This window comes from Ambystoma mexicanum, chromosome 2q (genome assembly GCF_040938575.1).
Source record: "Ambystoma mexicanum isolate Mex_15411 chromosome 2q, UKY_AmexF1_1, whole genome shotgun sequence".
Lineage (NCBI taxonomy): Eukaryota > Metazoa > Chordata > Amphibia > Caudata > Ambystomatidae > Ambystoma > Ambystoma mexicanum.
In genome coordinates, this window is record NC_090924.1 from 1,037,097,978 (window position 1) to 1,037,114,477 (window position 16,500).

Genomic DNA, 16,500 nt, shown 5'->3' on the forward strand with positions numbered 1-16,500 from the left:
TGTGCATCTGTTAAATTCATCCAAACCAAGACGGGCAAGCAGTTTTCCTGGGGTATCTAACAATGCTATCGGTCCATAATTTTTAGGGCAATGCAAGTCTCCCTTTTTATAGATAGACACGATGATCGATTTCTGCCAAGTATGTGGAATGTGTTGAAAAATAACCAGTTGGGAGAATATAACCGTTAAGATTCTTACCCAGGCTTCAGGGTGTTGTCTAATCATGCTGTTGGAAAGGCTATCTGGGCCGGGGGCCTAGAGGAACTTAAACTCGAGATGTGTAAAAGTATATCTTCTTCTTTTACAACTAGCTCAGTCAGTGTGTTAAGAGAGGCTGTCATCGTATAGTATTACCAGGAGGTAGTTGCATATAAGGAGTTATAATATTGCATCCCAAACCTCTTCAGGGACAGCATTTATTTGCATTGGAGTTTGTGTAGTGGCAGTTACTGTCTTCAGAAGTCCCATTATCATGGCTGAGCTTTTAGACTCCAGAGTTCGTAGCATTAGTTGTGCATCGGACAAATTCCTCACAGCTTTTCTCATTTTGACCCAATTGGTATATCTATTTTTTCAATCTAGAAGTCTCTCAAACTTTTATATAACTCGATAGGAAGTTAAGTGGGCGAATATTAGTTCTCAAATATGTTTTTTTCCTCTGCAGTAGTTTATCGAACTTGTACAAATGTATTTTTGTGTTTTTGATTGGTTGCCGATTTGTGTTTTTGAACATCTGCAGTACAGCTACATATATTTCATCTAAGTGGATCATTTCAGGTTGTGAGATATCCATTGGATAAGAGATAGCTATCATTAATGCATGAAGTTTGTCAGGGGTCCATCTGAAGCGATTGCCTCTAGTGGTTACAGCTAGTTGATGTGACTAATATCCAGCTGAATTCACTTTACCACCTGTCGGCCATGTCAGTTCTAGAATGTTATGGTCACTCCCAGTTTGCTCTACCACTCTGAAACTTTTAATTGCCGCAAAAAGGTTGTTATGTATATAAATATAGTCGATCAAGGCAGCTTGATTAGCCCTTTGCCACATATGTTTAGGTGTTGATGTTGTCATGTCTCGGCGAGGGTGGCGGATTTGGAACCGCTGGCGCTATGGTCTGCCATAGTTAGTTCCATTACGTTCTTCCTCTTGCGGGTGTTATCGGTCTAGTGTTTGCACGCGCACGTACCCGGAGGTATTTATTCAGCCGCTTCCGGGTTACAGGCGCGTTGCAACGTTGCCTAGTTACCCACCCGTGTTGCCGTCGCTCTCGCTGTGCTTGTTTTTTCCGTTTCGGACCTCGCGTCGGTTATCACCTTCTCCTCCGGGAGCCCTCTTACCTTCTTTTCCACTCTCTTGTTCCTCCTATATTCGCTCTCTCTATCTCACTCTCTCTTTTGTTCCGTTTCTTCCCTTTTCTCCCTATTCGCCTCTTAGTCATTGCCCCGCTCTAGTCTCTCCCTCTTTCCCTGCCTTCTTCCTCCTTCTTTCCTTTACCCTTGTCTTCAACCTTGTACTCATTAGCCAACCTGTGTACCAGACCTTTGCCTGCCTTTTCGGATTACCTCTGCCACCTACCTTGTACTTGTCAGCCAGCCCATGTACCAGACCTCTGTCTGCCTTTTCGGATTGCCTCTACCATCTACCTTGTACTCATCAGCCAGCCTGTGTATCAGACCTCTACCTGCCTTTTTGGATTACCTCTGCCGCTTCCATCCTACCGTTGGTTCCACTTCGTCTTCTGGTTCACTCAAGCCTGTTCCACAACCACCGCGTGGAAGTCTCTAAAGGGGTTTTTTATGCCGTTGGCTTTTTCCCCTATCTGGACGTTCCCGGAGGTTTAACCCCCCTCACACCTGTTACGGTGGCACGGTGGCATCCTTCCCTGGATGTCCCTATCTACATTAAAAAAAAGGAGAGACCCAAAAGCGACGAGAAGAGGAAAACCAAGAAGAAGGACAAAGGTGAGGAGCTTGGGGAGGGTGGTGAGACGGAATCTTCTTGTGAAGGAGAGGATATTACAGACCCGTGTGACAGATGTCTTCCTTACAGCAGCCATTCGCCATAAGGAAATTCCTCTCTTTCATTACGAGATTCCAGTGTTTTGCTGTTTCTTGTATTTTGTACCCCTTAGTTGACAAGCATTTAATATTGAGATCTTCTGCGATTATCGTATAGCCAATTGTTGGCTTGTTGTTAATGAGATCCAGAATATAGTCTAAGTCATTAAAAAATTGAACATCAGCAATGGCTAGACGGTTCCAATACACGTTTAGACAAGCAATGACAACAGAGTTAACAACAATTTTGACCAATTGCATATGACTGTTGGGAACAGCCCATGGGTTATTCTACAGCCTGTAGAAGTCTTAACGTCTACCAATAAACCAGCCATGGGTCTCCCTCTTGTCGCAGTGCAGGCAGGTAGTAATGAAATGCTGTCATTTTCCCAGATGGGAGGCGATGATAACCAAACGTCCTGCACCATCACTATATCTTAATCATATAATATATCTCTTGAAGATGCAGTCAAATGTTTATGTCCTCGTGTGTTCCAGGATGCTAGCTTATAAACAATGTTGTCATTGTCCTTGGATTGTTACTGAGATAGTATTCAAGAAGATTCTTTAGTCATGGTTATGGACCGAATGTTTGCTTGTCCAACTTGTGGATATGAGATTGTAAATGGAGCAGTCAGACAGGGTTTATTCTGGATTGTTGTTTGATTGTAGGTTATCCTTGGATGGTTCAGGTTCAGTGTCTCTGTAGGATTAAGGACTAAAAAACCTAATTGATATAACTCCTATCTAGCCTGCCATATGAGGTTCCTGACTACTCCAGATAACATCCATAATTTTACTACAGAGTTATCATAATGATGTATGAACTCTATTTGAGCTAAATCACTAGAGATTATATATTGTAGTTTTGGAATTTCTTCCATAATGTTGAGGACCAAGGTTCGATTAAGATCGAATCTGGGGAACTCCTCACCTCAACTTTGTAAGATTAAGCTATGATGCGTTGATGGATTACAACTAGCATGCTTAATTGTTTTGGTGTTCCTATTTATTGATTCGCTCGCGGGTGCCATTAATGCAGGTTGAGGCAAATCATGATATTCTTGTCTCGAGAGTTTGCTGGCGCCTACTTGCCTACATGGTTGTCGCTCCATATTATAATGTGTATTGGATTGCTGCCAACAATTGATCAGTTCTTCCTCTGGCTTTAACTCCACGTAGTTTTGCACCATCGGTGGACGAGACATGAAGATATTAATAGATTTCTGTATCTCATCTCGTCTGTCCTCCAACGTGGTGGAGTGTGTGTTTATATTACCAGCAGAGTGGTCCATGGAGACACAATTGGAGGGCATCGGTGCTTGGTTTACAGGCCTAACTGTGTGTGTGGTTTCGATATCCGCAGCCTTTAGCACCTCCTGTATCAGATTGTCCAGCAGGGGTAGGCTAGAACTGACTCATTTGTCTCTACCATTGGGTGTCCGTTAATTTATTTTCTGCTCGGCTGCTTTTTTATTTTTAGATAAAGTCGCATATTTTTTCATGACAGCCAAACTTGCTTTCTTGATAGTTTGTTTGGGTGATGTTAATGAGTGTCTGAAGTGGCGAGAGCTCAATTGTGATTGATGCATTGGAGTTTTGACATTCTTAGGCTTTTTCACATTTCTCATTTTATCTGAAATTGAGTTTTTTTTCCCCTGAGTGGTAAAGATTGTGAATGCGGGCTTGCTAGATATGTTATCCTCATCAGCCAGAGCAGCAGTTTCAATCAAACCAGTGTCGTTAGTCATGCCAGCGGTTGCAGAGACGATTTCGTCTGTATTCACGTAAATCACTGATCTATCCCCATCAACAGAATGAACATTTTTGGACTTTAGTTTAGATTGCTTTTTTTCCACTGCTATATTCTTGGCTTCATTTTCTGGGCAGTCATGACTTATTGCACTGCTTTCACAATTCTCTTTTGTAATTTCTTCAGAAGGGTACTCAATTATTAATGTGTCTGTCATAGTGGTTACTTCTACCATGCATACTGGTGGTTTTCTGAGTTCTAACAGATCCTCTAGCAGGTTACTGTGAACGTCGAATCTATTATCAAGGCTTTCATAGAGTTTTGCTGAAGAAAATAAGGCCGTGTTCATGGCTTGGAGCGATGTTTCGTCAAATGGCAATGACGTCAACACAGAGGAATCGTGATTCTGCTGCATGGGCACCTTGAGTTTCCTCGGAGTCTGTTGTGCATAGGATATAGAAAGAACAGAAGATTTATGGGATTCGTGTGGTGAGTGTGAAAACATCACAGGTGATTGCGAGAGGTGTTCAGGAGTAGTTGCAATCTCGCGATCAGTTTAAATGTTGCGAGGGCACATTCGCTATTGTTACTGATACCGCTGACATCGCCTGAGCATGAGTCACTTCCTGTGACAATATTGATGCAGGCTCGTGAACGGTATCTAATGAAAATAGGGTTGGATGAGAACTATCCATATTCTCATGGACAAGTACTGTTCTATGAGTCTGTTTTTGTGCAGGTTGGGCAAAAGTTCCCAAAAAGTCTGTTTCCGCGAATGCAGCCAGAAGCAAGTCTGACGACATACATAAATCAATAGGCGTGCTTTTATTAGTGCCATTGCTCGTTTGTAATGAGTTTGATGCCGTGGCAAGAGGCACTGGTACTAATAAATCCAGACCAGTTGGGATAGATACAGGCACTTGTTCAGGATAAAAATTCCTTAAATCCGAGGTTAAAGAAATCACCTTAGCACGTGAACTCGATTTCGTGCTACAAATTTAGTTAACAGAGTGCGGAGAGGGTTTTGGAGTTACGTGGGATTGAGCTTTAGCCGCTGCTTTTTTTGTGGGCGAGGGCATTGCCGTTAATAGAGTGTACAGTTTTACCATATACAAAACGTAGTGACTATATATTAGATGTATATGAAGCTAAAACAACAAGAAATACACAGCTTTTATAAGGTCACAAACACAGTCACACTCAGATCAAAAGTACGTGATTCACCTCCTCACCCTCCTACCCTATCAGCCGTATCAGCCCTTTGCAATGCCCTGCATGAACGCGTGCGCCCGAATGTGCGTGCGCCCAAGCTAATACTGGCTTCTGGGAGTGGGAGGCGGAGTCACGTTGCACACTACAAAGTTCAAAAATAAATGCTGATTATAAGGAGCACTTTGGCATTAGGTCTATAAGTAGTTGTTCACTTAGTCTATAGACAGTAATGTACCGTAAAAGCAGTAATCCAAAACTCATAAAAGTCTGTATGAGTAAGCAGCAACGAAGAGAGCCACCAGCCGTATCAGGCCTTTGCAATGCTCTTTGTGAAAGATTTACGCAAAGCAGACACTCTGATCTACCCATATGGGTCAAACACACCCCTCAACTATCCAGGCATGTTTACAGCTACATGTCAATACAAGGAAAAAAGCCTAAAAGTCAGAATATACGTCATAAAAAGAGAGGTACCAGGGGGAGCATACTCAGCTTCCGGTCAGCCATCCAGATGGGTCTCATACACATAATGTACCAGATCATGTCTGCAAACACTACCAGCCTGAAGGAAATGATACAGAAAATGTTTCCATCATTTTTTAAAGTCTGGGGAAGCTCAAGGGCAAACAAATCAAATTGCACATAAATACACAGATTCAACCGATGGCTCCACACTACCGATGCATTCCCCTCAATATCCAGCAACATGTGGAGGATGAAATTCAATCCCTGTTGGAACAAGACATAATCAAACCTGCGTCAGGACCCACACCATGGGTATCCCCCATTGTACCTGTGCCCAAAAAAGAAAACAAAACCAGCATTCGCATCTGTGTGGACATGAGGGCCCGAACGTAGCAATAGAAAGAGAATGTCATCTCGCACCCAAGATGACGGACATGATGCATCTACTACATGGGGCAAAAGTAGTCTCAAAATTGGATTTAAATAAGGGCTGTCATCAGCTTGAATTGCATCCATCCTCTAGATACAACACCACTTTCTCTATGCACCCGGATCTGTTTAGATACAAAAGGCTCAACTTTGGGGTGTCATCATCGGTTGAAATATTCCAAAATGAAATTCATCAAGTCATAAAGCACATTCCAAATAGTTTAAAATATAGTGATGACATTTTAATCCTCGGCACTACCCAAGAAATACATGAAGACACACTAAGAAGAGTTTGCATGGCTCTTGAGGATGCTCACCTCATGCTCAACCCTGACAAGTGCGAGCTCAGCAAGTCGACCTTAAAAATATTCAGACACATATTTTCAAGCAATGGCTTACAACCGGACCCCAAGAAAGTACAAGCACTTATGGAAGCTCCCACACCCACCTCTGTAGCCGCAGTAAGATCCTTCCTAGGAATGGTGAGCTACTTCATGCGCTATATTCAAGACTTTGCGTCGGTGAGCACGCCCCTGCAGCTACTCACGGGCAAACATCAAGATTTCTACTGGTATGACAAATGCGAAGAAGCCTTCCAGGAGATCAAGAAATGCATTGCATCAGCATCCTGCATGGCATAATATGACCTGGATCTTGACACAGAACTGACGGTTGATGCCAGTTCTGTCGGACTAGGGGCAATACTAGCGCAATCTAAGCCAGGAGCCTCACCCGACTCCCTGAGGCACATCGTAGCATATGCCAGCTGCAACCTCTCCTCAACCAAATGCTCATATTCACAACCAGAGAAGGAAAGCCTAGCGGTTTTATCGTCATGTGAACACTATCACCTGTTCCTATATGGACGCCCATTCCCAATCATCACCGACCACCATGCCCTCACCACAATATATGGCAAACCTACAGCTAGAATGCTGACACGCATCACAAGGTGGGGCCTCAGATTGCAAGAATACTCCTTCAAAATCATACACCACCCGGGGAAGGACAACAACCACACAGATTTTCTGTCCAGATACCCACTTCCTGCTCATGATGAAAGTCAGTCCATCAAAGCGAATCAGTACATACACTACTTAATAAACAATGCACTTCCCAAGTCCATCACAAGTGTTCAACTAGTAGAAGCCCTGAAGCGAGACCACTTACAGCAAAAAGTACAAGAATGTCTGAGGTCAAATCAATGACATGCCAAAACCGACCGAGGACAACCCTTATCTTCAGCCGAAGAGAGACAGTTTCACACCTTCAAACACATCAGACACACACTGTCTACGTCTCCAGAAGGACTTCTACTCAAAGAAAACAGAATTGTCATCCGCCATGAGCTTGCAAGAGCAAGTCCATGCACTGGCATACTCAGTACATAGGGGAATCATATCAACAAAATGACAGCTGAGGACCAAAGTGTGGTTTCCCATGATTGACAAGAAAGTAGAACTGCTACTGGGCAAATGCATTGCATACAAGGCAGTCGCCCCACACACTTTTCCAGAACCCCTCAAAATGTCCTCAATACCACAGCAAGTATGGGACGAGGTTTCCATTGAAATGTTCGGCCCGTTGGCGAATGGCAAGTATGTGCTGGTAATTATCGACGAAATGTCCAGATTCCCAGACTATGGTATTCCATCCATAGTAAAATCAAATAATTGCCCACCATTCAGCGGGCATGACTACCCCATATTCGTGGAACATCTTGGTGTTCAGCATCGCAAGATTACGCCACTGTGACCACAGGCCAATAGAATGGTGGAAAGATGTGTGGGTAACCTGAAAAGGGCTCTCCAAATCTGCTCAATCACCAACGGATCCTCCATGCAAGCGATATGCACTCTATTAAGGGACTACAGAAATACACCACACAGCTCAACAGGAGAATGTACCTCTGCATTGATGTTTGGACGAGTAGTAAGAACCACACTACCACAAAATTGAAGCACCTCGCTCCCCAACACATATGTCGACACTACAAGAACAAAGGACGAAGAGAACAAAACAAAGATGAAGAACTATGCGGACATAATGAGGAAAGCAAAACCCTGCCACTTCCAGATAGGGGACCAAGTCCTGGTAAGACAAAACCAGGATGCCAAAGACATCCCTGCATTTAAGCCTGAACCAATGATTGTGACACACATACAAGGATCAATGATAACCACGGCAAGCCCACAGGGCACCATCACACGAAATTCATCATTCTTCCGAACTTTCAAAGGCAGCAGAGGCCAGGAACGCACCAACCAGTCACGGAAGAGGACTCCTTGGATTTGGACTCTAAATACAGAGAAGAGGACAGAGATGCTGATGACAGTGCCAGCGACTGCGCTACAAGTGAGATCCCACCAGCACGCAGCCCCTCACGAAGAGTGGTGCGTAAACCCTCGATGTGGATAGAAAAATGAAATATGAACCCCAAGTTTCAAGTTAAGAGAGGGGAAGATGTAACGTCCAATTTCTATTGTCACGGAAAGAAGCCGTGTCTCCTTTCTAACATTATGTTCTGTGGGTTGTAACCCACGTGGTTGATGGGGGTGGGTTTTCCACTCTGGCGTCTGTTCGCGCTTAATCAGTAAAGAGTTTGGCAGCATAGCTACGCCGTTCTGTGTCTTATTTGATACACTGATTTATTGTCAATGCATTTGAAGTATGTTGTAAAGATAGAACAATAACAATGTTACAATGATATGTTGCCAAAAATGAATATGGAATGGTTTTTGCTCATGTCGATTACCTACCCTTGGGACAGAAGTCTGAAATGTGATTTGTGTTTCAGGTTCTATGGCAGATAACAAAACAACAGGATCATGATATCATGTTAAGGGACCAGTTTACAGCGTCAACTGTTTGGGATGCTACAGTTTACAAGAGACCAGACAAAGAAAGAGGAGGAATTAATATGGTGGACTGGATTTATAGGGATGGACTGTGGTGATTGGTAGTTAAAGTCAAATGTTTGAAGTCCAATAACAGATGAACTACGAAAGACTATAAACATAAGTCATTGTTATTGTGTTTGGATGAAGCTGCTCGGACAGTAAAGTTGTGAGATCATTCACCTCTGTGTCTTTAATAGAATTATGACTTTCTGTAACGTATGTACTGAAAATCTGAATTAGACATTGTAAGCATTACACAGTAACAGATTGTGTATGAAACTGTTCTTTAAATTTAGTATTATTGAATAGGATTTGACTTAAAACAGAAAAAGGACTAACGTTAAAGTAGATGACCGTACACAAAGGAGGTGAGTTTCAAGATAACTGACGTGGTAGCGGTTAAGGAAATAGGCACGAGTTTGGGAACTCGATCGGAGGTTGTTTTTTCTTTTATGATATTGTTTGCCATGTAGTGAAATACACATCTTTTTTTTCTCAATTATGACATTTTTTAGCATGGCATGTGTCACCTTTGTTGTAATTGGATTTGTAGGTTGGCTGGTGATGTCATTTGGAGTGTGGATTGTTGTCACTGAGGGTGGAATGTTGATGTATGTGCTTTGAGCCAAGTTGCACGGATGGCAGTTGGACCTGATTAGCTGGGCTGGGTGGATGTCCCAGTGCTCTTTCTCTACTTTACAACAAGAGAATAAACTTACATGTAAACTTACCTTCTGGTTCCTGGCTTTGGGTAAGAAGGTGACTCTGTTTACATCACTGGCGACGAGGATGCGATCACCGCTGGGAAGGGATGGTTGGTGAGGAGAACTTCCTTCCTGGGAGATGTCCATCCAGCGGTTTTAATCCTGCATCGGCCAGAGGAAGTTGGCCTATGAGGATCCTGTAGGCCAGGCGGTGCAGGAACAGCAGAGGTCTGGGTCAGGGTCCAGGACGTGGGCCCTGAGGAATTCCGTTGGTGCTCAGGACAAGGGCCTGGGAAAGGAAGAACAGCTGGCGGCGTTGTCAAGCTCTGTTGTGCCAAGCGGACGTGGATCTTCCCTGGGGGCGGAGGCGGCCCATTGTCCAGAGTGGTGACAAGCTGTCATAGGAGGTGCTGTTCGCGTGCCGGTAGGTGGTGTCCCGGCACGCAAGGAGCAGCTTGTGTCTCGGTGGTCCGGGAGACAGCACCAACGGAAGTCGGAGGCCTGGAGAGGAGGGCAGTGTGGTGCAGTAGTTATGGTGTGGTCTCTGTATGCACCTGTAGTGGTACTTTTGACAATGCTGCAGATTTAGGAGGCGACCCCCGCTACTATTCCTAGCAGGGTTATAGCCGGTGACGAGTTGGCTGGGGGCCGGACAGCCCAGTTGCATCTGGTCGAAGGCATGTTTGTGGTCGTTGGAGTTCGGCCGGATCGCCGTGTTGGCTCCTCCGTGCCAGTCGGTGCAATGATGACGTTACCCACAAGGGGGTGGTGTTCTAGCAGGCCCAGCTGGAACTCGAGACGTTTCCTTGGAATACGGCGTGAGCGCAGAGGGCTGCGGGGAATCTGCAGCCGTTGCAAATCTTGGAGACGACTTGTCATGGCGGGGCAGAGGTGCCGAAGGAAAGCAGCATGGAACAGCTCTCTGGTGGCTCTCTTCTGGACTGTGGTCTTAGCACGGTAGGTGTCGGGGGAGGCCGGTTATGGTTGTTGTGTTTTATGTAGTGGCCTCGGGGATAGTGCATTCCATGGGGTTGGGCCTTGGGCCCATGTTAGTAGTAAGGGCCTGTAAGTATCATGTTATTGCTGTTATGTTCATGTCAGTTGCCTGTTGCTTAGGATATTGGAGACAAACAGACAGCATCTCACTGCCCCCATAAAAACTAGACAGCACCTCACTGTTATGTTCCGCCCTGCGTCCAGCTACGCGGTGACGCAGGGTGTGCCTAATAAAAGCCCCGCGCTCGGGAGGCAGTTCCGGGGCAGACCATCCATACGTGTGCGTGTGATTCCTTGAAGCTCCCGCTGGAGCTGCGCCACAGGCCGTGCGGCCTAGCACAACCCCGCCAGCCCTCGTGCGCGCACGCCGAGGGCTGGAACACAACAATGGCGACGAGGTGGACAGAGAACCAACACGCGCTCGGCGTTCACGGCGCCTAGATGGCCCGCAGCCATCGCGGAGAAATTTTTGGACACCCGGTGGGGGGGGGGGATCGCACACGTGACCCACCCCACCCCAAAAAAAAAGAAAAAAAAAATCTGGCCTCCCACACTAGGGGCACCAACAAGAAGTGGCATCGAAACCACATGGCAAAACCAGCACCTGAATTTTCCGCCACAGCGGTTGGATACCACAGCAACTCCAGGGAAGGCCCAACTTCACCGGGCTAGTGGTTGCCCGCAGAGCTCACGCCAGCACTGACCAGGTACACGTCGACATGGTGGCCGGTACGTCCACCCCTGGGCCCACCGCGCCGTCCAGAATTGCGGCAAACCTATCGCTGACGTCCCCACAGCCTCGCACACAAGGAGGCTCATCGACACTGGTCCAGCCTTTTGACCCCTTTACCGACCCATCTTCGAGTGGACCCAGATGGCAGCTGTGGATCCAGAAATTCGAGATGGCGATGGAGTGCAAAGATGTGACGTCAGCCAGGAAGATGAAGGTGCACCTACTACTCAGTGTGGGTGACGAGGTACTGCGCATTTTCAACTCCTTGAATGTTGCCGATGGCCAAGATGCATACCAAAGTGTAAAAGATGCCCTCACGGCTCACTTTCTCCCCCAACTGAACCCGGGCTATGAGACTTTCATTTTCTGCACCACCATACAGGCAGCGGATGAGACCCTGGATGCCTACCACACTCGGTTAAGAAAATTGGCCATGTCCTGCGAGTTCACAAATGTTGAGAGGGAGATCAGAAGGCAGATCATTAACGGCATACAATCAGAAAAACTAAGGCGCCTAATACTCAGCGAGAGAGGCATCCCCCTGCAACGGATCCTTGAACTAGAACGACAAAGGGAACTAGCCCACACCAGAGCGGCCAACATGGAGGCCACACTGCACAGATTGCAACCTGCTCTCAACACAGCCATGGTGGCACAGATCACCAACAAACAATCCTCGAGGGATGAATACAGTGGGAGCTATGGCCAAAACAGGTGGCAACTGCGCATTCCTGGGCCCACAGAGTGTGGCTGGTGTGGTGGCCCACGACATGGCCGCCGCAACTGTCCTGCGCAAGGCACCACCTGCGGCAAAGGTGTGCAGATCATCAGGCGCCTCCACGCAGCCCCCACAGAACCTTCCAGAAAATAACGCGACCAAGAAAAAGAAGCAAGCCAGTGCAAGGAGGGTCGCAGTGGCCAACTCTTCCACGGAGGAAGAAGGGGATGATGTCTCGATAGGGCAGCAGGATCCTGGCAAGGACAACGAGAGGAAAGGAAGAAAGATATACCTGGTGTCCGCGTTAAGCCAAGGTCAAGAAACACAAAGAAAATCTGTCCGACGGCGCAAGTGCATGGTCACCGTCCAAGACCAGCGCATTCTCATGACCATTGACACCGGCGCTTCGGTGAATGTTATGCCCACAAGCATATTCCAGACTCTAAAGCCTCAACCAGTCCTGAAAAGCACAGACACGCGGTTGTATGCATACGGCAGCCGGAAGCCCCTACCAGTCGTAGGCAGGTTCCGCACCATGCTGGAGCACGGCGAAAACAGACTATGGTCGAAAGTCTATGTCGTGAAGGCAGGAATTGAAAGCCTCCTGAGTGGGGACGCAGCAGAAGATCTGGGGGTGGTCAAATTCATCTGCTATATCGATGAGGCCGAAGAGGTGGAGAAAATGCTGAATCAATACACCAAGCTGCAAGATGGAATAGGCTGCTTGAAGGGCAAAACCATCAGGCTGCACATTGACGAAACAGTACAGCTGAAAGCCGTACGGCATCGGAGGACACCCTTCCACATGAGAGAACAAGTGGAGCAGGAACTCAAGGCTCTGGAGGAAGCTGGCATCATAGAGGCGGTTACAGGGCCCACACCATGGGTCTCCCCGATGGTCGTCACGCAAAAGCCTAAACAACCTGGAAAGGTCCGGATCTGCATTGATATGCGTCTACCTAATACTGCCATCAAACGAGAACGCCACATCACCCCAACGATCGACGAAATCGTGGCGGACCTCACAGGGTCTTGTGTATTCTCGAAAGGTGACTTGAAGGCGGGGTATCATCAACTCAAACTCCACAGAGACTCGCGCTACATCACAACATTCTCAACGCATTTGGTGTTAAGGAGATACAAACGCCTGAGCTTCGGGATCTCGTCCGCTGCTGAGGTATTCCAGCAAACTATCCAGGAGGTCATCAGGGGCATCCCTGGGGTCCTCAACGTGGGCGACGACATTCTGATTCACGCCCCCGACAAGAAGGACCACCTCAAGAGGCTTCATACCCTACTGGGCAGACTACAAGAGGCTGGACTGACCATACACAGGGAGAAGTGTGAGTTCCTCAGATCGGAAATCACCTTCTTTGGTTACAAGTTTGGCAGCACGGGCATCTCCCCTGATCCCCAGAAGGTCGCAGACATCCAGGCGGCAAGCCCACCGATGACCCGCACAGAAGTACGCAGTTTCCTAGGGATGGCAACCTACTGCGGGAGGTTCATTCGAAACCTGGCCACCCGATCTGAGCCACTACGGGAACTGACAAAAGCACACGTCAAGTGGGACTGGGGGCAGAAGTGCCAAGACTCGTTTGAAAGTATTAAAGAATCCCTGTCCGTCGACACCAAGATGACGTATTACAACACCAAGCTGCCCACAGAACTGTTCGTGGATGCAAGCCCCGTTGGGCTCGGTGCCATCCTAATGCAGGTGACGAGAGAAGGGGAGAAAAGACCGATAGCCTACGCCTCGAGAGCCCTCACGGAAACCGAACAGAGGTACTCCCACATTGAGAAAGAGGCCATCACCGTACTGTGGGGGTGCAGGCACTTTCATCTTTACCTTTATGGGCGGCGGTTCACAGCAGTCACCGACCACAAACCCCTACTACCCATCTTCATGGGAACGTCGTCACACCCTCCGGCACGGATCACCAAATGGCTACTACATCTCCAGCAATACGACTTTGATCTCATCTACCAACCAGGCAGTGGAAACCCCGCGGACTTCCTCTCGAGGCATCTGCGAGCGGCAACCCAACAAGAGATCCAAGTGGCCGAAGAGACAGAGGAACATATATGCCAAGTGGTTCGCGCAATGAGACCCAAGACGGTGAGCATCGAAGACATTGAGGCAGAAACTAACAAGGATCCCTGTTGCAATCTAGTGAAAGATGCCATAATCTCAGGGGACTGGAAAACCTTCATGAGACACACACACAACAGAACAGCGGAAGCAAAAGGGTTTCTGTCCGGCATGTTTACCGTCCGGCAAGACTTGTCAATCACAGAAGGCGGAGTGATACTAAGGGGTAACCGCATCGTAATCCCTCTCAGAATACAAGACAGGATAGTGGCCCTTGCGCATGAAGGACACCAAGGGCTGGCGAGGACAAAAGCCAGCATACGGCACAGGGTATGGTTTCCCCAGATCGAGGAACGGGTCGAGACACTCATCAGTACGTGCCTAGCCTGTCAGATAACGGGGGCCCGGCCAGAACCGGAACCAATTCTATCGGCGGCACGCGGCCGCTCGTGGTGGGTGGCCATCAGCATTGACTTCTACGAGCTACGGGAAGGCCTCCACCTTTTGGTAGCCGTTGATGACCACTCCCGATATCCGGAAGTTGAAATAGTCAAATCCACAGCAGCGGAAATGCTCATTCCAGCCATAGAAAAAATGTTCGCAACTCACGGACTACCAACCTCCATCAAAAGTGACAATGGGCCACCGTTCACCGGGGAGGAATTCAAAATCTATTTGCAGGACCTTAATATAAAGTATCACCACATCATGCCGAGGTGGCCTCAGGCCAACGGGGATGCCGAACGCTTCATGAGAACCATTAACAAGGTGCTGAGGGTATCCAAGGCGAACGCCAGCCCATGGAAGTTCGACCTCTACCGGTTCCTCAGGAACTATCGGGTTACCCCCCACAGCACAACCGGCATACCGCCGGCGGATCTCATGTTTGGCACCGTCATCCTATCCTGGATTCCGCACCATCCAAGCAGGACCCCGGACGAGGTCAATGAAGGACGCACGGAAATGAGGAGAAGGAGTGCCAACGCCCACATGAGTGGCAAGAGGAGAGCGAGGCAGTCCGATCATCAGGTGGGGGACCAAGTCGTCATGCTACGAAACCCCACCAAATCAAAACTCGGCACCAGATACGAGGAACTGCCATGGACCGTCAGCGATCGGCACGGAACCATGGTGACCCAAGGACACCGTCAAGTGACGAGGAACTCGCCGTGGTTCGAGGCGGTGCCTCGCAACCTGTGGATTGACAGTGAGTGCCACCTGGAAGACGAGGACGCTCAGCCCAGCGAAGACGAGCCTAGGTCCATCTCGGATGAGACAGGAGCGGTGGATGGAACCTGGGAACCGGTGGAGGCCCCCGGCCTCGAGGACCTGACCAGTGAAGGTGAGCCAGATCAGGAGCCGGTGGGGTGCAGGCCTCGAGAAGGGTGGTACGGTCTGAGATCTGCCACGAGACCGCCGGCCAAGTTAAATGACTATGTGTGGTAGTGTAATGTACCTGGACCACGGACACTAATGGCCGGGCAGTTATTGGTTAAGAGCGTGAACCGATGTTTGAACTCACAGTTGATGCAAGTTAGTGTTATGTTTGTTTGTTTTATAATAAAGGAGGAATGTTATGTTCCGCCCTGCGTCCCGCTACGCGGAGACGCAGGGCGTGCTTAATAAAAGCCCCGCCTCTGTGCTCGGGAGGCAGTTCCGGGGCAGACCATCCACACGTGTGCGTGTGATTCCTTGAAGCTCCCGCTGGAGCTGCGCCACAGGCCGTGCGGCCTAGCACAACCCCGCCAGCCCTTGGCGTGCGCGCACGAGGGCTGGAACACAAAACTCACTGCCCCTAAAATAACTAAACAGGACCTAGTTATTTCGGAGGCAGTGAGGGGCTGTCTAGTTATTTTGGGGGCAGTGAGATGCTGTCTGTATGGTGGGGTAGCCGGGTGGGCTTTGGAGGCTTTAGGTGTTTGGAGTCCCGGTGTTAGCAGTAGGACGCTATTGTTTACTCCAGTTGGTGTTAGTTATAGTTTGGTGCTAATTAGTTTGGGTCTTTAGGGATATTTACTGTCTGGTGTTGGTTTGGTGATGTATAGTGCTTTTCTTGGATACATCTGTGGTGCACTGGTTCGTTTTTTGGCATGGCACCGGTCACTTGTAGTAGTTTTGCAGTGCACGTGTCACTGGCACGTGTCACATGCCACATTCGGCTCCTACCCCTACTGCATACAGTGCACAAGGAAATCGAAAACCATCTTGCTGCAATGACGTGGTGGCCTAATGATTATGGAAGCATGCAAGAGTCCAAAAACTCCTCAGATTGACCTCCCCATATGGATTTTTCGTATCCATTTTAAAACGACACATCGGAGATTGTTTTTTTTTTTAATGACATTTTGGCATGCAGTGACATCGTTTTTTCTCAATAATTATGACTTCATTGTTTGGCATGGCATGCAGCGGTAGGTGTAGCATATCATTTTTGGCT

At 47.8% G+C, this 16,500-nt stretch overlaps 1 long non-coding RNA gene across 1 annotated transcript in view; it reads right to left on the bottom strand.

Annotated features, from left to right (window-relative positions):
• LOC138569934 (uncharacterized) overlaps positions 1-16,500 on the bottom strand; it is a 202,999-nt gene that overhangs the window by 186,305 nt on the left and 194 nt on the right. The gene's annotated exons all lie outside the window — the stretch shown is intronic.